Source organism: Panthera uncia, assembly GCF_023721935.1.
Source record: "Panthera uncia isolate 11264 chromosome D3 unlocalized genomic scaffold, Puncia_PCG_1.0 HiC_scaffold_8, whole genome shotgun sequence".
Lineage (NCBI taxonomy): Eukaryota > Metazoa > Chordata > Mammalia > Carnivora > Felidae > Panthera > Panthera uncia.
The window spans coordinates 66646818-66672710 of NW_026057586.1; positions in this window are offsets into that span (position 1 = coordinate 66646818).

Here is a 25893-nt window from a genome sequence, read left to right on the forward strand (position 1 = left end):
GGGAGGGGACGTGGCACCAGCAGTCGTCCAGGGTCCATTAGAGCCTCACCGCCCACCTGCTCTCAACAGGCAGAGACACATGGCGTGGGGGACACATGGGGTTGAATTGCGTCTTCCCACCCCCAGCCCAAATTCCTATGTTGAAGTCCCAGCGCTCCGTGCCCCAGAAGGGGACATCAGAAACGGGGTCCTTCCAGATGTAATTGGTAAAGATGAGGTCATGCTGGAGTAGGGTGGGCCCCTCATCCGATACATCTGGTGTTCTTACAGAAAGGGGAGAGGTGGAGACAGTCGCACATCTGGGGAGAGCTCCATGTGAAGACTGGAACAATGCTTCCACAAGCCAAGGAACCTGCCAGAATCTTGGAAAGAGGCCTGGAGTGGATCCTTCCAGTAGAGCCTTTGGAGGGAGCGTGGTCCTGAAGACACCTTGATTTCAGACTTCTGGCTTCCGGAAGGGAATTTCCAGATCGCCAGGGGGCCCAGGGGACTCCGCAGGGGCAGGAGTCAAGAGGATGCATTTCAAGGTCAGCCAGAATTGACTTTGAAAGTGAGAACTGATGTTTCTAGAGGGAATTTAGTGTCGGAATCAGGGCTCTGGGGGTAGAATGCGGACACTCTCACTTCCTCACTGTATGACACTGGGTGACCTTCTAATCTGCCCTGGCCTCAGTTTTCTCATCCATAAAATAGGGACAGCGTGCTTCCGAGCATTTCTGGGAGATGACACAGTATAACACCTGTAAAGCACTTAGCCTAGTCTCTGGCACGCGGTAAGCATCCGAAACATGCTAGCTTTCTTCATTCCTAGCGGAGTGACCTCGGGCAAGCCTTAGTTTTCTCATCTGCCAAAGGGGGCTAAAAATTCTGACTTCACATTTTTGTTAAAAGCGGTTAATAAGGCATACAGACATTTGTCCCAATAACTGGCAGATGGTCGGGACTGAATAACTATTTACCCTCATTCTCCCCATTTCAGTTCCCTAACGCTGTCGTTGCCCACCTTGTGCTTGAAGGCCTCTAGTGATGGGCGACTCATTACCTTTCACAATGTTTATTCTATAGGGAATGGAAACCTCACCCACAGAGTCCTTACCCAAAGAGACTTTCCAGAGTCCCATGCACGTGTTATTCTTAATTCTCAAGCCTCCATTTTTTAGGTGAGGGAGCTGAGGTCGAGGGACCAAACAGGAAGGTTAGCCATAAGGTCTCCCAGCTCCGCCCATACCAACCCCAACCATAACCTATCGTGCACACTCCAGCCGCCTCCTTTTTTTGTCTGCCTGTTTCCTCTGGAATCTCTGCGTGTGCGTGATAAAAGGGGAGGTGAGTGCGGGTGGGCGAGGGTGTATGAAGATGTGGGGCTGTGGCTCGCTGCACGAGTCTCCTTCCTGGCCTCCCTCCACTTCCTCCATTGCCTCTTCTGGGCTGTGCCTTCAAACCAGAAGTGGCTCACAGCAATTCTCGCTTCTAACTTGTAGCAGTTCTCTGGGACCCTGGAGAAGATCCCCAAGACTCTGGCTTGGACAAGCGCCCGCCTGACTGTGGCTTCTTTTCTAACCCCATCTGGGGCCATCCCACCCTCACCTACCTCACTCTATCTGGAAGCTTTCAAGTCTTCAGACAGACCATCCCTATGGTCGCCTGGGGGCCGCCCTGTGCTCCTCTTTCAGTTTGGACATCATGTGGCTGCAAGCTTTCATCGTTTGGGGCCTGAAGAGCTCACCTCTTTCCAGGAGCTTCCCCCTGTGTCTCCCAGGTGGGTCAGTTCCCACCTGAGGGGTCTGCACCTTCCTTCACGGCACCTGCTCATTTCCACATCACCCATGGCTCCAAAGGCACTACTGTATTTATTCTCATGCCTGTTTGACGAATGCCTCTTATTCTGTGCAGCCTGAAAGCTCCAGGGAAGCAAAGCCAATGCCTGTTTTTATTCACAGTTGGCCCCTTGGTACCTGGTAGGTGCTCAATAACTGTCTTTTGAATGGTCGAGTTTGTAAACGTGTGAGTTTGGGTGTGGGGTGTGTGTAACGTGGGACATGATCATGTCTCCCCGGGGGACTGACCTAAGTATCAGGTTTGTAACTTTGAGATGACAAATTGGTGAGTGGCCAAAATCATGTCCCCAAAGAAACAATTAAGGAAACTGTATGTGTTAAACCTGGCAGCGATTAGACTTGGATACTGTGGGATATGTCAGTGTCCCCACTGACGATGAGGACTGTTCCCGATCACCATTATGCCCCCAGCATCTAGCTCATCTAACACCAAACATAAACTTCAGTGAATATGTGCTCGATGAATGTCTAAAGAGAGAAGAATACTTAAGACAAATGAGGTTCAAGTTGCAGGGTCACGGGACTTGTCTCGACCACAGAAAACTACGTCTCATATTTAGAGCTGTCCAGAGGTGACACAGACTTGGGGGATAGTGGGTGGCCTCCACGTCCCTTCCAGCTCAAAGACCTAGGCTCTGGGACCGTTCCCCAGCTGGGCAGAAATGGACAGAAGACAGAGTGGTTTTGCCTCCCCTTGTAGGGAGCACTGAGCGGGGGGAGCAGGGGCAGAAACGACACAGCGGCTTCCCTCCTTGACCAGAGTCTGGTCCTGTTTGTTTTCTATCTGGGCGTGGAAGCAGCAGGACACTCCTCGAGAAGGGACATCACCCCTCCTCCTTCTTCTCTGTCCTCTAGCATGAGTCCTGAACAAGTCTGGTTGCCTTTGTGCCTGTTTAATGATTTCCCCAGGGCTCAGGATGCTTGTTACTAAAGTCACAACAAACAATCAGGGGCCTCCTAATTAAAAGCCAGCCTGAGGTCTCTCTGCTCAGAGCTGGAGCTTGGCATCACCTGTATTTCTGAAAACAAAACAAAACTAGTTGGTGGAGGCTTTATTTTTTTTTTGAGGGTTGGGGAGGGGTGGAGAGAGAGAGAGAGAGAGAGAGAATCTCAAGCAGCCTCCGGATATCAGTGCAGAGCCTCATGTGGGACTTGATCTCACAAAATCAAGAGTTGGATGCTTAACTGACTGAGCCACCCAGGTGCCCTGAGAAAGGGCCACTTTAGAGGGGAAAGAAGAGCCCGGGCATTTTCCCTGAGGTCATTGGGGACTGTCAGGGCAGGTTGTATGTTCGCAATGACACTCAAGTGGCAGCCAAGGATAGTGGAAATAATTTGGACTCAAACAGCTAGGGGTTAGCATCCCTGTTCCTCTGGGTGACCTTGAACAAGTCACTTTATCTCCTTGGGCTTTAGTTTTCTCATCTGCAAACTGAGGATAGCAATGATACTTACCTCCTACAGTTGCTATGCAGAGTGATTAAGTACAGTGGTGAACACAGAAGGTTCTGGATGGTCAGCGGCTTGCCTTGTGGGGGAAAAAGTATATTTCTTACACTGAGGATCTCACATTCTTGAATTTCTGCTGCTTGGTCCTGTAGTTGCTTAAAAGTGGAGAAATTCTTTTTTGGCCATTTTGAGTGAGCAATGTGGTCATTTATTTCACTCCTTGAGAAAAGAAACTGGCTTGAGGGATGTCAGCATGTCAGCAAAGGGATGGATGGCCTCAGAATCCATTTGGATTCATTTCCTCACTTTGAAGGTAGGATGCCTGAGAGCCAGAGAGGGAAAGGTGCTTGCCCAGGGTCACATAGCCTGTGAACGCAGAATGAGGATCAGGACCCAGTTCTCCCACTTGCGCGGTTTTATTTATTTTCCAGCTGGTCGCAGCAGTGTGGCAGATGGCCATGGTCTAAGCCCTACTGTGGAGACTCGAAGCAGCCTCCCTTAGTCACCAATGCCGGGAACCTGGACATTCTCTTTCACCCGACGCCCGTGTAGAGCCGTGTCTCAACACAGAAATGTGAACATAACAAAACCACAGGCTGACAGCCTTGTGTGCGCAAACACAGCGATGGAGGAGGTGAAGGGGAAGGAAACGCTCTCTTGACTTCTGCAAGGAAAACAATTTTCTTTCTTGGTAACTGCAATTACTTGGAAACCACGTCAAAACAGCAGTGTTTCTCTGATAGCGTCTCTCTCTGTCTCTTTCTTTCCCTCCCTCCCTCCCTTCCCTGTCCTTCCTTCCTGTCTCACCAGCGTTCAAGGGGCCAAGGAAACCACAGGGCCATCGGGGGCCAAGTCCTCACCCTCACCCTCGCCCCCTCAGCTGAGCTGATGAATTTCTTTCCTCATGGGGGTCTCTACCAAGGCACGGCTTTTGGGTGCCATGTCTTTATAAGGCGCCGAGCCCCGTATTGGTGGACGCTTTTGAGAAGCTCAGATGGCCCTCATCTCTGAGGAACGTTCTAGAAAGGTTGTCTGCATGAAGTGAGAGTTGCTGTTCATTCCAGTCATGGCCCCTTCCAACTTCCAACCTTTTTGAATAATGAACAGGTAATACAACTTAGAAAAACAAAGGATACATCATTCACTAAACCACAGACCACAGTCATTGGTATTGGGGTCGCTGAGTTCCGTGACCGCTTGGACAACCGTGTCTCTACCTAAAACACCCAATTGACGGCCATATTCGCCCTTGTCTGATCATTGAATGGACTCCGGGGAGAGGTCACAGAGTCCAGTGCACGGAGACCCTTTTGTTTGAAGCTCTGTTCAGCACTCTCTGCTCAATTACAGAAATAAATGTTTGAACAAATATTTCAAACTGAGCAGAAGGATAATTGTGTCAATGCAAAGTCCCTCCCAGGCCAAGAGAACGAGGATTTAATTTCCATTTCCGCCTCAACCAAACACGTTTCAAGTACGCATTTGTGACCTGTTTGGAGTTCGTGGCTCTGTTATTCCCATGTCCAGAAGTCCCGTCTGGTGGGTGTGACAGGCAGTAACCCAAATGCTGAGATTCTCAGATCCTTGAGTACAAAGGACTGACCTCACTTGCCTATACAGTGCCAGACACACAGTAAGTGCTCAGGGAGCAGATGATGAACGAATGAACGGATTTTAAAAGGAAAATTGAATTTAAGCTCAATGACAGCAGGAATTTATGCCTTTTGGCTTTTATTTTTTCCTCTTGAAAACTCAACGTTGAGAACGATGCTTGGTATGTAGTCAGTATGGCACATACTGACCATTTATTGCATGTGGGAGCGTGGCTGGGCAGTAAAGGAATGAGTGAATATGGGAGCAAGGGCTCCCTTTCTTTTCTAATTGTGTGAACTAGAGAAAGTAATTTGTCTTTTTTCAATAGGTGAGGAATGGAGGCCCCGATGAAATGATTTGCAAGAAGTTGTTGGGCGAAGTGTAAAATGATATACACATTTGTATTGGTTATAGACTGATACAATAATGCCGGGGAAGGGGCGCCTGGGTGGCTCATTCAGTTAAGCCCTTCTTGATCTCAGCTCAGGTCTTGATATCAGGGTCATGAGTTCAAGCCCGGCATTGGGCTCTGTACTGGGCGTGAAGCCTACTTAAAAAAAAATGCCCAGGTAGAGTACATGAAAAGGTGCTCGGTATAGTTAATCATCAGAGAAATGCAAATCAAAATGACAATGAGATGTCACCTGGTCCCTGTCAGAATGCCTAACACCAAAAACACAAGCAACAAGTGTTGATGAGGATGTGGAGAAAAGCAGACCCCATGCACAGTTGGTGGGGATGCAAACTGGTGCAGCCACTCTGGAAACAGCATGGAGGCTCTTCAAAACAAAAACAAAAACAAAAACAAAAACAAAAACAAAAACAAAAACAAAACTACTTTAGGATCCAGCAATTCCACTTTTGAGAATTTATCCAAAGAAAAGGAATATGGCATCTTGTGGAGATATCTGCACTCCCCTGGTCATTGCTGTGTTACTCACAATAACCAAGTCATGGAGAAGACTTGAGTGTCCATCGATAGATAGATGGATGAAGAAGTTGTCACACACACACACACACACACACACACACACACACAGGAATATCATTCAACCATAAGAAGGTAATCCTGCCATTTGCAATATGGATAAACCTTGAGGGCATTATGCCAAGTGAAACAAGTCAGACGGAGAAAGACAAATACTGTCTGATGTCTCTTACATACGGAATCTGAAAAAGCCAAACTCACAGAAATAGAGAGAAGAATGATGGTTACCAGGGGTTAGGGATTGGGGGCAATGGGGAAGTGTCAGTCAAAGGGTACAAACTTCCAGGTATAAAATTGAAAATATTCCAGGGATCTAATGTACAGCGTGGTGATTAGAGTTAGTAATACTGTATTATATACTTGAGAGTTGCTAAGAGAGTAGATCTTGAGTGTTTTCACCACAAAAAAGAAATGGTAATTATGTGATGGGACAGAGGGATTAGCTAACGCTATGGAGGTAATTACTTTGCAATATACGTCTATTTAAATCAACATGTCACACACCTTAAACTCACACAATGTTATATGTCAATTATATGTACCTCAATAAGGCTGGAAAAAATAATGCTGTGAACCAACCCAAGCATCAGCGGTGTATAGGAATAGTGTTTAGGGCTCAGGCAGCCTGGGCTAGGCTGGGGGTTCCTTCTGGTCTTTGCTGGGCTCGCTCGCTCGTGGGCTGTGTGCTGTCCTAGGCTGGCCCCCTGCTGAGATGGTGGCTCAGCCCCATCCTCCAACAAGCTAGCATCCCGATTTGCTAACGTCCCGATGGCCAAAGCTAGTCACACAGAACCAAGCTCAGAATCACAGTACAAAGACTCTTCAACATGATGTGGCGAAGTGCATGGACGCAGTTCCTGTTTTTGCAGCCCACTACAAAATGCACACGATCTAAAAATTTTCCCCAGCAGGGCAGACCTCGCACACGGCAGACATAATCAAGTGTTGACTTGAAACAACCAAACGTCCCAGGGGCCGCGGGTCTTAGAGGATACAGATGCCTGGCACAGAGCTGGGTTCACAGGCCTATGGATTGCCCGCCTTTCCATCAGGTGACTACCCTCGGTCCAATCAGCTCTGGCGAGGGAAGGTCAGGGGTCATGTGGTACAAACATGGCTGCCTACAGTCTAAGTTCTCCATCCCAAGACTCTGCTCTTTTTTTTTTTTTTTTTTCTGCCTCGGGCCAAAAAGAATCCCAGAACCTGGGGTGAGGTGAAGGGGAATTAGTTTCCTTCTCTGCCCCTGTTGTAACAGATGCTCTGGAGGAAGTGTTAGCTGAAGCCGGGGCCATGTCTGACACGATGGGTCGGGTGCAGTGGCTTCAGCAGCAAGGTGGGGGAGAGCTGCAGGGTCCTGGGAATATTTGGGTCTGGGAGAAGGTTATCTTGAGCATCTAAACTCCCCCATCTAAACAGTGGGCTTTTAATATTGTGTCGTGTTTATTTATCCCCTTGTCCTCAATACCCATCACAGCATCAGAAGCAAGGATTCAGTGGATGGAGTTAATTTAAGAATTGATATGATTTGCCTGCTCTGGGGAGAATCTTTTTCTATAGGGGAAATCTAAAAGCAAAAGTGGGGTGGTCAGAGGCAGGTCGACGCCTCAGGAGGGTTGGGCTGTTGGCATTGTGGCTATGCCTCTTGCGAAGGGTGATGGACCTTTCGCTACTAGTTATGGAGAAATGCCACCCAATGTCAGTGGTGCTTAGCCTGCCTTTCTTTTCCTTGGGTTCTGCACGGGGCCCCTCTGCCTGGAGAGTGCCTCAAAGACCAGCCAGCACCCTTTTCAGGAGACGCACCGAGAGACTAACTTTGGATGACTTCCGGAGGAAGGACCCACTCAGCCCGGCCTTACTGGCCCTCCATTTTGTCTCATCTCTGGGTGACGGGTGAACAATAGTCTAAGAGACTGAACTTCTTCAGGTCAGTGTTGAAACCCAAAGTCCACCACTTAGTCGGCCTGTAACCTTGAGCTGGGATTTTTCCTTTTGAGCCTCAGTTTCCTCATCTGTGAAGTTGGTATGACAGTAGCAGAGCCCATCTTGTGAAGATTATGTTGGCCAACTAGGGCAAATGCTTGGTCTTTAATCGGTCGAATACTTATTGAGAACTGGCTAGAGACTAGCCCTTGAGAGATGTGATAGAGATAAAAACAGACATGGTGTCCATCTCTGCTGGATGGCGGTGGTGATGGTCAAGACAGACATCACACACAGAAATGTGACATTGTGATTGTGATCACTGCCATGAAGGGTGGTGCATGGATCCCTGAGAGGCTCCCGTGACGCGTCCGACCTCATTTGGGAGGTCAGAGAGTGCTTCCTTGAAGTAGGGACTCTTGGGCCAAATCTGAAGAAGAAGCACTCAATCCGTATATCATCATTTTCTTCTTTCTCACCTCCAGAGGTCAAATCGTGAGCAGGAAAGACCAGGATTTAGCTTTGAGCACCAGTTTAGGTCCCAGACAATTTGCATGTTACTCTCTTGTTTGATCCTCCAGCAATTCCCTGGAACTGGGGAGGATTGTGATTCTCATTTGACACATGGAGTCTCAGACACGTGAAGTCATCTTTCAGAGGAAGAGACAAAACAGAGGTTGAAATCCAGGCCTTTCAGACTCCAGAGGTCTTTTCCCCTATAGACGCGGCAGTGTGGTTCATGCCTTTGTGGTATGATTGTCAGCTAGAAGGAGCCTCTGCAGAGCCCCAGCAGTGTGGTCTGCCCAACCCCTGTCTGCCCAAAGGTTCAGTGCCTTGAACACAACCATTAGCCTGGCAGCCCCTCCAGTCTTCTTTTTGGTAGAAACTTCTCCCCTTCTTTTATATGGGCCAATAAAATGGGTCAGTTCCCCATGAGTGGAGACAGATTTAAAATCTTAATCAAAAGAGAGATTGAGGGAGCATGTTCATTGAAGGCAAGATGAAGAAGATACCTAGAACTTTCTGCCTCCCCCCGCCCCCCCCATAATGTTGAAGAGGGTCAGAATCTTAGCAGCCATCTAATTCAACCCACTCATTTAAGGATTAAGAAACCTGAGGCCCAGAGAGGGTTAGGTGTTTGCCTAAAGGCACACAGCATGTAGCTAACAGCACAGGGACTTGTACCAGGGTTTCTTAATTGCTTGTGTGACTTTTTCCCCCCTCTGCAGCATACTCTTTCTAGTTTGGGGGGCCCTTAAAATCACCTCCTAAAGGAAGGCAGAAGATTTATGGGTTAATAAACATTTACAATGAGCTGCTGAAAAAACAGACTCAGGTAGACAGGAATTATTCATTCAAATTAACTATAAATTAAGATCAACCTAATTTAGGCCTATTAAAATGGAAAGCATATTATCTCTCATTCAAAGGAATTTGTATTTGATGCAAATAGAGCAAGTTCCTAAACTTTAGAAATGTTCTTGGATTTTTCATCTGCGTAGTTAACCAATGGAGAACAGGCCCCCCATTTAAAAACAGGGGAACATAAGGAACAATAATTAGTTATGTAAATAATGTGGCATTCTTGTTTATAATTAGTTCAAGAATAAAATAAAATTCACGCATGTCACAGGACTAATTTTCGTATGCAAATGAACAATCAAAATTATAAACGGTAATAATGCAGTTTGGGAGATGTGACATTCTCAATTTATTACCAGAGGTGCCAGTTCCAGCTGATGATGGCTGACATTGGGAGATTTCAAAGGTGCCCAGACCTGGAAAATTCTCACCCATCAAAAGGAAAAAATCTAATGGAAATATTTTCACCCGTTTTATGTTGCTCATGGTCACAGTGCACCCAGGGCTCCGCCATGGCTGGAAACAGAGTTGCCACACTGGGGAGGAAGGGGTCCGGCAGAATCTTTGAACACATGGCTTTGGAATCTGGCTGATGGAAGAAGCCAAGAGAAGGCATCTTAACCTGGGTTCTGGACTACATGTGTGACCCTGGGCAAGCCATCTGCCCTTGCTAGGTCTTTATCTCCCCATTGAAGATGGAGGTTTTGTTAAAGAGGAGGTGGGAGTTTTGGAATCTGACAGATCTGGGTTCGAACGTTGGTTCTACCACTTGCTAACTGCAGGGCTTTCGTTCTCATCTTTCTGCACTTACGATTCTTTGTCTCTAAAGTGACAATAATATTCCCTATCTGCAGGCAGTGCTGAATCACCTCAAAGAAGGACTAAGTGCATGTTTGGGGTCCCAGAAAAGCACAGGAGTAGATTAAGCCTAGAAAAAGGATGCTTACATTTTGGCCTTCATGAGAGCTTTATGTCACCATGAAAAATAATTTGAAAGTATCTAGTACGTTTAATACTTTTAATTGAGAATTATAGATAGAATGTGTGTATGTATTACGTATAGAAAGGGTCTTGCGTCTCGGAGAACTGTGAGTAAATGCAACCCCATGTGTGAAATAATGAACACAATACTTAGAAGTTAGAGCTTTTTAAATTGTTGTGGTAGTTATTGTTACACAAGTGGGTTCGATTCAATAATCCTTGAGATCTCTTTATCTCCAACCTTTTAGGATTCTGTGCAGAGGGAGGACATTTAGGTGCAGGTAAGAACTGCATCAGGACCCACAGGGGCTGATTGGAATTTCCTAAGGAGGATGGCCCAATACATTCTGGAAAGTGGTGACAGAATCCATCGAGGTTGGTGGTGTGGTGGGACACAGTGATCTGATTCCATGGATTCTAGGACATTTCTCCTAGAACCCAGTACCTGACACTTTGCAACCAGAAATCCATGCCTGCTAGCTCTCAAGACTGGGAATATATATTCATGATGTCACCAAGAAGATGTGCATCATGTTTAGTGAGATTTGCCTATCTATTCATCCATCCACCCACCCATCCATCCATCCATCCAAACATTAAGATGGTTAACTGTGCACCAGAAGGTAGATAGAGACTCCAGTCTCCTTTAGCTGGTGGCACTCCAAGTTTGGGATGGAAATGAGATACAGAGATTCAGATACCCAGATTCAGAGAGTTGAAGTGAGTTGCCTAAGGTCACACAGTGACACAGCATGTTAGAGATCAAGCCATGCCTTATCCCCTGGTCTTTGGAATTCTCGATGGGCTAGTGTCTGCTTCACTGTGGCTTCAGGTGACTGATCCCCTCTTAGAAGTCCTCACTAGACAGTTGTGGGAAGAGGGAAGATGAATGTTCTCCTAGAGTTGTCTTTTCACTCCTTGCCCCAGGAGGGCACCCCCTCCTGAGCTCCTTGCCAGGTCAGCCTGTATTTAGAGCAGCCTGGGTGGGCCCTCTCTGCCAACATGCACAGCTGTCAGGCTTCCAGGAGTTTCCTGTTTCCGATAGCAGTGGGGGGCCCTGCAGGATTAATTGCTTCTCCAGCTCCCAGCAGGGAGGCATGGGGCCAAGACAGCTTAGCTTGGTTAAGAATGAAGGGGAAGGCACACAGGTGGCAGAGAACAGGCCTTCTTAGATCAGGGGGCTCTGTGGGTCCAAAAGAACCTATGTGGGCAGAAAAAGGCTTATTGCAAGTAGAGAAGATCATGGAGGGCCTCACTTCCTCTGGGGGGGAAGGCATCAGAGCCCAGGGTCCTCTTCCCCATGCAGTTCCAGAATTACACAATGGACAATGCTCCCTAGGAGAACCTGTTACTGCCTTTTGTTGTTTTTATGTGGACTTCCTCCCTGTCCTCCTTTCTATTTTTCCTCAATTATTTTTGGGCACCCGCTGCTTATCATGCTCTGGGAATATAAAAATGATGCAGGCAGATTGAGTCCCTGACCCCACTGGGCTGGAAGTCTCAAGGGGGAAGATGGACATCATCGAATACTGGAACAAATGAAGACATCTTTACAAGCTGGGCTCAGTGTAATGTCAAGGAGCCACGGGTTTCCCTGGGGCAGGGTCTGACCTCTGTGAAGCATTGGCCAGGACCAGCTTTCCTGAGGAAATGACATTGACTTTCAGGACCAACAGCTAATTTGGCAAGGAGTCACTTCCCCTCTCCAGCCTCAGTCTTCCTGTCTATAAAATGGGATAACAGTAACACCTGCATTCTAGGATATTTGTGAGGATGAGATGAGTTGAGACAGGGGAAGATGCATAGCATCTTCCTGCTGTGTGTGTGTGTGTGTGTGTGTGTGTGTGTGTGAGAGAGAGAGAGAGAGAGAGAGAGGAAGAGAGGGAGAGAAAGAGGTATGAAGAGGGTTGTACAGAGAAGGTGGTACCTGGGCCAAATCTTGAGTGGTTAATGTGACTTTACAAGAGAATGAAGGAGGGGAAGGGTGTTGGAAGTAGAAAGAGTAGCAGGTGCAAAGTGACACAAGTGTAAGAACAAATGTCATCTGTCCTGTTGTCTGATACCTGGAGACACTCAAATGAGCACATGGGGCAGATCTCCAAACAAAACAAGCTTTAATAGCACAATACGATTGTTCCTGAGACCAATAACAATGAAAATAATAACAGTGACCACAAAAGCAATAACAACCACCACGCAGAGGGAAGTTACACTTTGCCAGGTACTGTGCACGGCTGACTTCACTGATGTGCTAAAGACACGTCCTGAGCATTCTGTTGTGTGTCGTGTGGCTTGATGCCCAATATTGTGCAGGATACTCAGGTAAGGAACTGAGGTTAAAATCATGGAGAAATTTTCTGTTAGGCTCAGAAGGGAGAACAGGCTATCTTGGGCAACATGAGTGGTCCAGACACATTTTTCCTTTCTTTCTTTTTTTCTGGAGAGTCAAATTAAGATGGAAATATTAGGGAGTTTAGCCCAGTCAAAGATGATTGTGCAGTGCTCCCCTGTCATGGGGACATTCAAGTGTAACCTGGCTAGTTCCTTGCTGGGGATGTTCTGAAGGCAAACAGAGGAGAAGAGCGGAGATTGTACTAGGGGACCCCTGGAACCCCTCCACTTCTGAGAAGCTATGGTTTTAGGAAGACACATGGATCTTCTTCTGGGAAAGGTTTTTACAACCATAGGAAACATTACTGTCTTTGCAGATTCTGTCTTGAGGTGGCTTGAATGTGAGCTGCATGCCTGCAGGGGCATGGATGCCTTACTCTCTCAACTCCTTTCCAGCCCCCAAGAATCATGGTAGTCTCTGCTTGCAACCCCATCTGAAACCATACCGGGGCACCCTCACCCCCTTCCAAACTGCTGTCATGGCTTCCTAATGGTCTCCCAGCATGCTTTTCACCCTGCTATGATCTATCCTCCACTCAGAAGCCAGATCCGTAATTTAAATGGAAAATCTGATATAATTTTTCCCTGAAGTTTCAACTTATGACCATGGCCCTTCACAACCCAACCAGATCTCCTCCACCTCACCCACCTAGTATGTATGAGCCATACTTCCTTCCTCTGAGACCCTTAAACACTCAAGGCCTTCACATGTTTTTTTCCTGGAGCCTTCTCCTTTCTAAGGCTTTACAAGGCAAGTTCTTTCCTATCATTAAGTTTCTAGCTCAACCATTACCTCAGAGAGGTCTCTCTGACTCCTCCCCAGTCACCCACCATTATTGCCCTTTCGATTTTTCCTTTTAGCGCTTAGTAATACATCCTAATCCCACCTACCATTTAACATGTGCATGGTCTCTGCCCCCTACTAAAATTTAAGCTCCTTGACAACAAGGACTTGGTTTTCTTGCTCATTGCTGTCATATCTCCAGTGCCGAGGTCGGAGTCTGGCTCAGAGTTGGCCCTTAAAAACATGTCTCAACCAGGTTGTGATCTCACAGTTCTGAGATTAAGCCCTGCATTGGGCTCTACACTGAGCATGGAACCTGTTTAAGATTCTCTCTCTCTTTCCCTCTGCCCCTCTCCCCTGCTCACAACTGTGCTCTCTCTCTCCCTCTCTCTCGAAAGTTGTGTTGACTGAATGAATACTTGCATGGGGGCAGCACTTGGCTATATGTAAAATATCACTGTTTATCTAGGAAATTCTTTTAAAGTGTATTTATTTTGAGAGAGAGAGAGAGAGAGAGAGAGAGAGAGAGAGAGAGAGACTCTGAGCATAGGAAGAGGGGAAGAGAGAGAGGGGAGAGAGAATCTCAAGGAGGTTCAGCACTGTCAGTGTAGAGCCCAATGAGAGTCTCTACCCATGCACCTTGAGATCATGACCTAAGCGGAAACCAAAAGTTGGATGCCCAACTGACTGAGCCACCCAGGCTCCCCTAGGAAATTCTTTTAGATGGACCTTCTACTATTGGATGTCCTCATTTTAGGCATGTGAAATAAGAATAGTCATGGGGTGCCTGGGTGTCTCAGTCAGTTGGGCATCTGATTCTTGATTTTGGCTCAGGTCATGATGTCACAATTTGTGGAATCAAACCCCGACATGGACTCTGCACTGACAGTGTGGAGCCTGCTTAGGATTCTCTCTCTCCCTCTCTCTGCCCCTTCCCAGTCACACACATGCACACGTTCTCTCTCTCTCTCTCAAAATAAATAAATAAACTTGAAAAATCCACAAAATAATGTTCTATTAAAAGAAAGAATAGTCAGGTTGCCAAGCCAACTTGGATTTGGTCTCATTAGTGTTCCTTCACACAACACATATTTGTGGGGGCCAAAAATAGACAAATCACATTAAACTTAAGATTAAAATTGAGAATGTTTGTTCATGGAAAGGCACCATTAAGAGAGTAAAAGGCAAGAAATAGAGTGATAGAAGATATCTGAAACATGTAACAAATCTTTTATGTCTAAACTATATAAAGGACTCTCACAGTCAAGATAAGAAAGGCAGGTAATCCTACTGAGAAATGGGCAAAAGACTTGAACAGGCACTTCATCAAAATGGATATCAAAATGACCGATAAGTTCACCTGCTCAGTTTCAGGAGTCCACAGAAAAATTGCATATTAAAATCACAATGTGAAACCACTGCTCACACACCAGGATAGTTAAAATATTTAAAAGGCTAGGAAATACCCAGTCTTGGTGAGAATGTGGAGTATGTGGAACTATTTTATATTGGTTGTGGGAAACTAAGTTGATAATAATAGTTTGGAAAATCTGTTTACCATCATCTACTAAAGCCAAACTTATGCATATCCTGTGACCCAGTAATTCCACTTATTGATATAAATCCAGCAGAAATATATACACATGGGCACTAACAAACTTGCAAAATAATATTTATAGCAGAAAAATTTGTATTAGTCTCAACAAGAAAGAACCCAAATCCTCACAATGGAAGCATGGCAAAATAAATTGTGGTACCGTCACACAGTATAAAACTAAGAAACCATGACTGTGAACAAACCACAAAGACTTATAAAAACATGGATGATCCACAAACATGATTTTGAGTGAAAGGAGGCAGACCCAAAGGAATACATAGCATGGGAGTCTACCTGTGTCAAGTTTCAAAGCTGGGCAAAGTAATCTATGTGTAAGGGGTTAGGAGGGTGGTTATTCTTTGGTGAGGGTAGTGGCCTGGGAACATGAGAATTTACTGGGAATTGGGAATGGTGTAGGGGAGAATGTTGTGTGTCTTGAGCCCAGTGCTGGTTATATACACATTTTGTTTGGAAAAATTCATTGAACTACACACTAAGACTTGTTCACCTTTCTCCAGGCATGTTATGTATTAATAGAATTTATTTGGAAATGTTCAGGGGGTCCCACAAGGGGAAAACTAGGCTTGACTCTGGGAGCCATCAAAATCAAGAGGGGCAGCCCTTGTCATCATGAAATGGTGTGTTCTACATTCTAATGATGCCACAGTCCTGCTGGGTGGCTTTGGGTAAGAGACCTCATTTCCTTTTTCTATAAATTGAGACTCCTGACTCCGTCCCCCCATCAGACTCAGCTGCTGAGTTCCCCTTCACCACTCCCATCTCCCCTCAAAGAGACAAAGCCTCCTCACCATATGTCTTTTTGTTTATTTCCACTCAGAGCTACCTTTCAAATTCTGGCCGGAAAGGCAAGGCAAGGAGTTCCACGTCTGTGAATCCCACAGCCCTCCTCCTGAGATGTGCAGGGGGAGTATGAAATATTTAAAAGCTCAAATTGAAATCCTGTTAGCTCCAGGTCTGGTAGAGCCAGGTTCTCCAGCCTCAGAACATCAGTATCTGTTTGCTGGTGTCATTTAGGGACCCCGGCTTTCCAAACCATTGACTGAACCTTTCTGTCAATCCAACACTTTTAGGGTAATTTAACTTAATAATACCTTTGTCGGCACCGGTGCCTGTATCTGAAGGGTGATTACCATAGAAGTTATTTTAGGTTGTTTAATGGAATGTAGTAAATTCTCAATTGACAGGGCAGATCCTCAGAATGGCTTTTCAAAGTGTTTACCTTTCAAAGCTTCCCCCCACCCTTCACTTTACCAAACTTACTACTTTGAGCTGGTGAAGACTTCATAAATTATTAGCAATTGTTCTCCCCCCGTGTTCACATGCATCATTAATTCTTTGTAAAAAGTTCAAACTGTCCGGGGCTTAATTGTTATCACTGAGAGAATGGCTGGAAATGGATGCGGGCTCTATTATTTCTGTCAGAAATTTTGACTTATTGCTCTTGATATTTTACCCATCACATCATATTGGAGAGAGAGAGAGGGAGAGAGAGCAAAAAGAAAAGGGGAGGGGAAAAAAGAACATAAATGCTTCTCCTTGAAACAAAAAAATAATAATAATACATATATTTCTGGGGAGAAAAGTCAAAGATCCAGGTGACAAAATAATAGCTCCAATCCCCCCAAAGAGAGAGGAGGAGGGCAGCATTTATGGGAAATTTATGTTGTAAATTTTATTGGCTTTAACTGTATTTTTATTCTTAGGTTTGAAGGTTCTATAATTCTAGGAGTCTGATATTTAATGATTCTGAGATGTTGAAATTCTCAGTGTACAAGTTCCCAAGGTGTTTGACTTTTGGGATAAATTAATCCAACAGGTCAATAATCAGGACTGCCGAGAAGTATAGTATGTCAGGATAGGAATGATATTGGCAACAATCATAGAAATGGCTAACATTTGTTGAAAGCTTACTCTGTGCAGGCATTGAAATTAGGTAAAAATATTATTAGGTACTATTATCAATCTCATTTTACAGCTGGGTAAACTGAGGCACAAAGTAGTTGAGCACCTTGCCTAGGGACACTCAGTGGCAGAGTTAAGCTTTGAAGCCAGGCAGTGTGGCTCTAGGCCCATACGTTTGGAGCCTAAGTGTATTGTTTCCCATCTCAAGACACTGTCAGTGTTTCTTTTGCCCCACCTGGCATGCTGTGGATCAAGAAGTACACGGAAACTCAAGTGACCACATTGGAATGTAAGTCTATTGCCAGACTTCTTCCCAGGTGACCCATCCCTGGCTTGTCTTTTGCCTTTGTGGACACTGCTCTCCCCATCTAGCAGGTCTTGCCTTCCCATTCATCCTACAAGATGGTACCAGTGCAGCGTGGCACCAATGCAGGGGATGGGAGGCATCTGGTAGACCAGCCAAAAGGATGAATCCTGTGGTCTGATGCACTTGTGTTGGAATCTTGCTTCTCCCACTAGATCAATGCATTGAGCTTGATTTAAAGATGTCAGTTAAGCCTCAGTTTTCTTATCTTTAAAATGGGTGTCACAACCCCTGCCTCACAGGAATGTTGCCAGGATTAGAGGTGTTCAAAAGGAGCTTCGTGAACAGCCTCACACAGAGCTGGTGCTCCATAAATGTATCATAGTTATCTCTGAGCATGTCCTATCTCTCACAGTGAGTGTTTTGTGGGTCAGAGCAGGAGGATAAATGTCTTTGGGGACGTTTACTGTAGGGTGAGTCTCTGTGCTACAGGCTTGGTGTTGGTGACATCACTTGACCTCTATAATCATCCTCTCTGGGCCATGAATAAATGAGGAGACTGAATCTTAGAGAGGTTAGCCATCTTGCGTCTGGCCACAGGGCTGGTATGTGGTGGTTCTGGTGCTCAAACTGGGGTGCAAAAGCCTGGCTTTGCCTGCTCTGCTGAAGGAGGACCATGTTTTTCTCTTCTCTGTGTTCTTCTCCAGAAGCTCAAGGGGAAATGCTTGGGAAGAGTCCCCTGGTGGGACCCTGTCTTATCTTGGGACTTTGGCCAGGGAGGCAGGGCCACCGTTAGGACAAATCAGGCAGAAAAGTAGCATCTTTTCTGGGTTGATTCTTGTGAATTGCTTTGCTTCTGCATCATCTCCTACATCTTCTCTCTTCTTGCTGGTCGTCATGGTCTTCCGCCCAATGAGGCAGAAGGAGAGATGGATGGGCCTTATGTCCCCAATGACAGTGGGGGTGGGTGGGAAGACTTGGGCCAGCAGTCAGGACACAGGGGTTTGAATTCTGACCCTGTCATCTGTGTGACTTGGGGAACATCCCTTACTCTCCTGGGATGTCCGTTTCCAAGCACCTGGACACAAGCCAAAATGTGTGACTTGGATGAACTCTTCAGCAGCTTCCGTACCGTTTCTGGCTGTGAAGCAATAGAACCAGATGCTCAGATGAACTCCTTATGAGAAAGGCTTACACTCAAGTCAGATAAGAGAGGGGCTGCTGTGGATGGAGAGGGAGTGGGGGATATTGGTTCTCCCCAAGGCACCTGCAAAGAATACCAGTCTGCCAGAGAGCACAGTTTGAAGAGAGATGACCAAATGGTTCCTAAAGGCTATTTTTATTTCCAACATTCTATGTCTCTTGCCATCCTGAACAATTCTCAGTGGAGAAACATGAGCCACTCCTGGGAGTTTGAGCACTGAGAGGGGAGGCTGGTCCTGGCCATTTATTTCTCTCTGGCTTTGGAATACAGGCGTACGATTTCCTCTAGGTCACAAGCCTGCCTGTGCCTTAAGTCTTGTGGGTCCACTTGCAGGTGCCTATGTAGCCACCTCTCCAGATGCCTCCTTGCTTGCTTGCTGAGCAAGGAAGTGTCACTATCAACAAAGGAGGTGAGTTATTAGCAAATCCCAGCACATCAGGGATTGTCTAGGCTAGTAGTCTACAGGATGGTGTCTCTGTGGCCTTCATGGCGGGGGCAGGGGAAGGAAGCACAGGGGTCCACCGCCCCCCTGTTTTACAGAACACTTACACTCTGACTTCTTTCCATATGCATGTGTGTTTTTAAATTTACAATGCTTTACTTTTATTTATTTTTATTGATTTTTTATTTTCTTAGCAGAGGCTAGTACAGCAGGATGCTGGAGTCCATTCCTTCTGACTCATTAAGAACCTACTGGGTGCATCTCTTCCCAAATTTGTAATCAGCAAAATCACATTGAGGGCTTGAAGTTGGCCATGGTGGGAGTATTTACACCATGAAAATTGGCCAACACCACAAATCAAGGTTTTCTCTGGGAAAGCTAGTTGTTAAACATTTACCAGCACACCACTAGGCTAATATAACAAATATTTATGTACCCCCTACCCAGCTTTGGTAAATCTTGACATTTTGCTATATTTGTTTCAGACCTTTCATTTTCTTTTTAAGAGATAAAATAATACAAAAACAGTTGGCTCCATATGTATTACTCTTCACAATCTCATTCATTTGCTTCCTGAGCCAGAAATATAGTCCCATCCCAAACTTGGTGTTTATCATGTTTTAAAAATATTTTTACTACATATGTGTCCATAAATAATACATGGTATTGTTTTGCATATTCTTAGATTTATATCCATCGTATTATGCCATATGTATCATTCCACAACTTTTATTTTTAAATACATTTTATGTTTTTTCAAAGGTTTATACATGTTGATATATGTAATTCTAGTTCATTCATTTTAATTTCTATATGGTATTCCATTGTATAAATATACCAACATTAATTTATTCTTCTTTCCACTGATGGACATGTAGGCTGTTTCCAATTTTTGTGCACATCTCCTGGTGCACATATGCGGGAGTTTTCAAGGTATATACTTAGAAGTAAAATTTCTAGGTGCAAGGATATGCGTATCTTAATCTCTACTAGGAATTGCCAAGTTGCTCCCGCAAATGGTTGTTCAGATTTACACCCTCCCCACCCCCAGCCGTGAGTGAGTCCTTGCCAACAATTGGCATTGTCAGATGGCTTAATATTTTCCAATCTGATGGGTGTAAAATGATATCTCTTTGTGGGTTTAATTTGCATTTTCCTGATTACTAGCGAGATTGTGCATCTTTACATATGTTCATTGGCCATTTATTTTTCTCTTTTGTGAATTACCTATTCATTTCTTAGGCCATTTTCCCCCTATAGTGTTATTTGTTTATCTTTTTTGGTAAACCAAATAAAGATATATTCTGTTTACTAATATTTTGTGATTATACAAAATGAAAATTCTCTTTTCTACCGGGATGTATCTTGCGTGTCAATAGTGTGTGGGATATTTTTTGCTCTGTAGCTGTTTTAAAGTTTAATCTAATCACATTTATTAACCTTTTATTTTATGAATGGTGCTTTTGTGTCTTGTTTAACATAGAGAGTCCACCCTGGGGTTATATGATATCTTCCTATCACGTATTGTACAGTTTAAAAAGTTTTATTTTTCCTTGTTAGGTCTTTAATCAACCTAGAAATTATTTTTGTGCAGTTTGTTAGGTAGGAATCTGATCTTACTTGTTTTACGTGTATGTTGCCACTGTTCTACCACAATTTTTAAATAGCCCATCTTTTCACTTCTGATTCTAAACATTATTTTCTAGTTTTTAGTGTGATGAATGTTCTCATTGTTTATTAGATTGATTTGTAGGTATTTGAAGTGTTTCATACTATTGTACTTTCTTAAATTTTATTTTAAATTATTAAATTTTAATTTCTATTTATTCATTGCTGGTATACAGAAATAAAATAAATCTTTGTATCTTGGCCTTATATCCGGTGACATCGTTAAACTGAAATATCAACACTAATAATTTATAGGCTCTTTTGGATCTTCTACACACACAATCATGTCACCAGTGAATAAAGAGGGATTTCATTTCTCCTCTCAATCTTTAAGCCTTTCATTTCTGTTTCTTTCCTATTGCTCTGGCTGGGATCACCGATACGATATGGAATAGAGTTGATAATAACAGGCAGTCTCATCCAGTTCCCCATTTCATGGGAAAAACTTTCAATATTTTACCATTAAGAATAATGCTTGCTATATTTAAATTAAAAAAAATAAGATCGAAGAAGATTGCTTCTTTCCTTCATTAAAAGTTGTCTCATGAATGTGCATTGAGTTTTATCAAAGGATAGTCTCATCTGTGACGTAATCTTAATTGTTCTCTCTTTTCTGTTAAAGTGGAAAATTACATGAATTGATTTGTACCATTGTATTCCTAGAATAAATATCAATTGGTAATGATGTCTTATCATTTTTATTTATCGCTGGATCCAATGTGCAGAACTTTGGGATATTTGCATGTAAGTACGTGAGGTAGATACCACTTGTTGAAAAGACCTTCCTCATTGACTTGTCTTGGGATCGTTGTTGAAAATCAATTCACCATATATGTGAGAGTCTAGACTCTATTCTCCCCCACCCCAGTTTTATTGAGATATAATTGAGACATAACATTGTGTAAGTTGAAGGTGTACAATGTATTGTTTTTATATATTTATAAATTGCAAAATGATTACTGCCATAGTATTAGTCACCACCTCCGCCCATCACATAGTTATCATTCATTTACTGTGGTGAGAACATTTAAGCTCTATTTTCTTCCTGGACCTGTTTCCTTGTTCATAAAGTGAGGAATATAATACCAGCTCTAGGAGACGTTTAGAAGATAAATATTTAGCAGATACCTATAAAGCACTTAGCACTGTGTCTGACGTATAATCAAGGATTAAAAAATATCAACTACAATTTCTCTTCTGAGTTTCCTTGTTGAGCACTTTGCCTTTACAGGTTGGGGACACTGCCTCTGTGGACCAGAAAGACTCAGAACTCCCTTCTAGATCTCTTGTCAAATAATGCCCTTTTGTGCCCCAGTTTCGTTGGCATTCTCACTGGTTAACACGAACTTGAGAACAACTGATCCGAAGAAAGTAGGAATTTAGACGCTTAAGCAGTTAGGGCACAATGCGTTCTGATCACCGCAACCATTTGGACACCCAGTGTTTGCCAGGCCAGGTGGGTGTGGAACCAAAAGCATGTGAACTGTGTCCCCAAGGCACTTAAGGCGTAGCAGAGAAGGTGATGCAGAAATGAGGGTGAAGAGGGCAAACTGACTGAGGACTTCGTGGTGGTGGCCCCAGGGGCCAGGCAGTGAGCCATCATGCAGGAAGGCGGTGTGGTCTGAGTTGCCTCTGGCTGGACCCTTCCCTCCCTGAGTCTCCATTTCTTCATCCTCTGGAGCAAGGATCATGACACATACCTCACTGCTTGCTGAGGGGATTGGGTTAGAAACTCACCAGCTCTCTGACTTACAGGAGATGCTAAGCCCCTATTGGTCCCTTCTTCCCCATTTGATGGGTTACTGTGTACCTGTGCGACAGTGCACACACACACACACACACACACACATGCACGCATGCACATACACCTTCATATTTATGAAGCACAGATAAGACACTGAGTGAAACGGAGTCAGCAGGCGTCCTAGGCTCAGGAGGCATCTCTCACTTCCCAGAGCAATGCCCGTTCCTTGAGTCATGGACAAGACATTCGTCTGACTCCACATTCCACCGTGAGAGACACACATTCCATCATCTGAGCTACTGGACAAGCCCTCGAGGCTGTCAGACACACAAACGGCCCCGTCTGAACAGTTTGGCCACTGCCTTCTCTTTGGGCGCCAGGCTGCCTCCGTTCGGGGCTCGTGTCTAAGTCACATTTGCCGAACCGGGCTCTGCCAGGACAGCTGGTTCCAAAGTCAATCGCCTCCCCCGCCAAGGAGTCGGGGCTGAATTCTTCTTCATTACAGCCTGGCTTTGGGTTAGGCATTATAAATAACACCATGCAGACAGCCAGATGGACAGCGTGTCTAACTGGGTGATGGTTCGTCTGTCCCGATAGAGACAGCCCTGAAAATAGAATCTGAGGGACTGGGCAGGACCCACAGAGTCACTGTGTCCTTCCTGCGAGTCTAGTGGGAACCCCCTTAGCTCATCTCAGACAGGAAGGTGCCTACCTGTTTCCTTTCTTATAAAACTCCACGGAGAAAGGAAACTCTGCTCAGACATCCTCTACTCTTTTCTTCTGGCAATGATTAGTGCAGTGTGAAGGCTTTCTGAAGCAAGACCTGGCTGGGCTCAAATCCTGGGTAAGCCACTCACAAGCTGTGTGACGTTAGGTAAGTTACCGAACCTCTCTGAGCCTCCATTCCCTCACCATTAAAATGAAAGATGGGAACAATGCCCAGCTCAAAGGTTGATGTGGGTTTGGGATGGGATGAAGATCACACTAAATGCTCAGGAATGGGAAATACAATTTTAGGGGGGCCCAGGTTACCAAAAACAACTACTCAGCCATCTCTTTCAATGTGCATCATCACTCAGGGCAAGTCCAGCCTTTTCTGGATCCAGGGGCTAAATAAGAACCCCTCTGAAAGGCCACTCCAATGCCAGCGAACCCATCTCCTGGGCCTCTATTATTATGTAGGAGGCAAAGAAACATAATGGGAGGTCACAAGGCTGGGGTTCAGGTCTCAAGTCCAGGTTGGGTGACCTTAGTACATCAGCTGATGTTGCAGGGAACAGAGGTGCCTCAGAGGACATGGATGGGCCTCTGTTCAGTCCCATGCCCAACCCCAGGCACCTCTTCTGACATCTTAAGGCACGTGTCTTCAAACACCATTGACAATAGATTCATGCTCTGAGAAAGAAAAATCTGGCAGTTGCTACGGTAGCCAATGATCTCTTGGCTTACTCCTAGGTGTAATGGTTTACTCCTAGAACTGTGGTCTGCCTCCAGTGACATCCTTCCTGCCTGTAGGATTCAGACCGAGCATCGTTCCTTGGCATTCAAGGCCCCCCTCAACCTGACGCTGTCCCCTGCCCCCCACCAGGCTCGCATCCACAATTCTCCTAGCCCTTGGGTCTCCAGTTATTAAGTTCCAGGACATTCTCTGAAAACATTAGATGTGGTGTAGCACCAGGGCTCATTTCCATTCCCCCACCTAGAAGGCTGTTCTTCTCTGTGCAGACCCAGCCTATGCTTATTCTTCCAGACCATGCTGACATGTCCTCTCATGCCAAAAGGTTTCTATTTTGATCATTCCCAGTAGAGGTAAGCAAGTATTCATGTATTCCACAGTTACTGAATGCTTGCTAGGTGCCAGAACCAGGGGTGGGGGGAAGGGTAAGCCAAAACCAAAAAGAAGACACAGAAAGTGAAGCATCAGGACAGTCCGTCAGGTGAGTGGGGAGAAGAGCATGTGCAAAGGCCCTGTGGCAGGACCAATGGTGCATGATGACCACATATTCCAGTCTGTCCCGGGTCGTCTCAGTTGTTCTGGGTTATTTATTATCAGTAGTCTCTTTCTCTCTCCAAAGTGGCCTGGTTTGAAAGATAAATTACATGTTTGCTCTAGGATTCTGGCCTGTTTGGGGAAGGGAAGCTAGGGTATCAAGACTGCAGACAGAGGAGGAGCCACAGCTTGAGAGACTGGCGGGGATAGAAGCATGTGGGCCTTGAAGGCTGGGGAAGGAGCTCATTGTCTATCCTAGCAGCTATAAAAAACCTTTGAAGGATTTCAGGCAGTGTGTGCCAGGAGCTGGTTTCCTCCTGAAAGGTCTCTCTCTTCTCTGTTCTCCCAAATGCATTGGCCCTTCTTCACTTGAGAGCCTATCTGCATTTGGTAGGCTGTGGCTTCCATATTTCTTCTTCTCTTAGGCTGTGAGCCTTCTGGAGGGACAAGAGGAACTTTTTGTGAACCTCCTTTCACGTTCATTTCCTCTCTACTCCTGGATGTTTAGTGCCCAGGGCTGTCTGGGGAGTCACGACAGAGCCTCCAACAACATGGGTGGAACAGAATCTCCCCACACCCCCTACCTTTCCCTGAGCCAACCTGGAACCTCGTTGGCTGGTTTATGTGAACAAGAAACTAACCTCTATTGAGTCTGAGCCATTATAAATACTGGGAATAAATCTTGGAAATATTCAAAGGCAATACACCAGCTACATGTGCCTTGAGCTCACGGCATAAGTCAGGCTTTGTATGCTCCACACGCTAGTTTCATTTAATTCTTATAGGATGCATTTTATAGATAAAGAAAACAAAGGCTCAAAGAGGTGAAGTGACTTGTCCAAGACCACACAGCTAATGAGCAGATGATCTTGGATTTGAACCCGGGAATGTCTGGTTCCGGAGCCAACCTTGGAATTACCAACCCCCAGTTTCTTTCTTCATCAGCTGGAGCAGTGAGAGCCTCCCCACCCCCCACCCCCCCATGGACCCCGGGTTCAGGCTGGTCATGGCCCCCTCCACGTGGAGCTTCCAGACACGGGGCTCGGCGACGTGGATGGGAGACAGGTGGGGAGTCCCATACCCACGGCCACACCCTGTGGTCGCATCCCTGCATCAAGTGCCCATCTCAGGCAGGGGCCGGTAGTATTTCTTTCCCCTGCCTGTAGGTTGGCGGGTTCTTCCAAGAGAAATGCTCTTAGATTCATTTAAAAGTCTAAGCAGGGACAGCACAAATTATTAGTGTTTGAAATATTTATAAAGTCTCTTGTTTGCCATGGCACAGGAGGTGATAGACCACAAATAAAAAGAAAGCTGTTGATACACATGAGCAGCTCAGACAGAAGGGAAGGGGATGTGGTCTGTCTGCTGCCCCCTGGTTTTCCAAGGGTGCTAAGCCAGGTGAGTGTTCGAGCTAACTTCCTTTCTACTGCTGCGGCCGCATCACCACCCAGAAGATCATCCCGCAGACATTTCAACTGAAGGCTTCAACATCACAAGTCAGTAACATGCGGGAAAGCTGTGTGAAGGGTATTTGGGAACTCCCGGTGCTATTGTTTTTATAAAGATCTTTTCTGGTCGTCTAAAATGGTTTCAGAATAAAAAATTATAAATATATCATGGAACAGGGACTTTTACTGTGTTTGAGCTGAAAGAGAACGCAGAGCAAAGTGTTGTTTTCCTCATGTGGCAGATGGGAAAACTGAGACCCAGAGGGA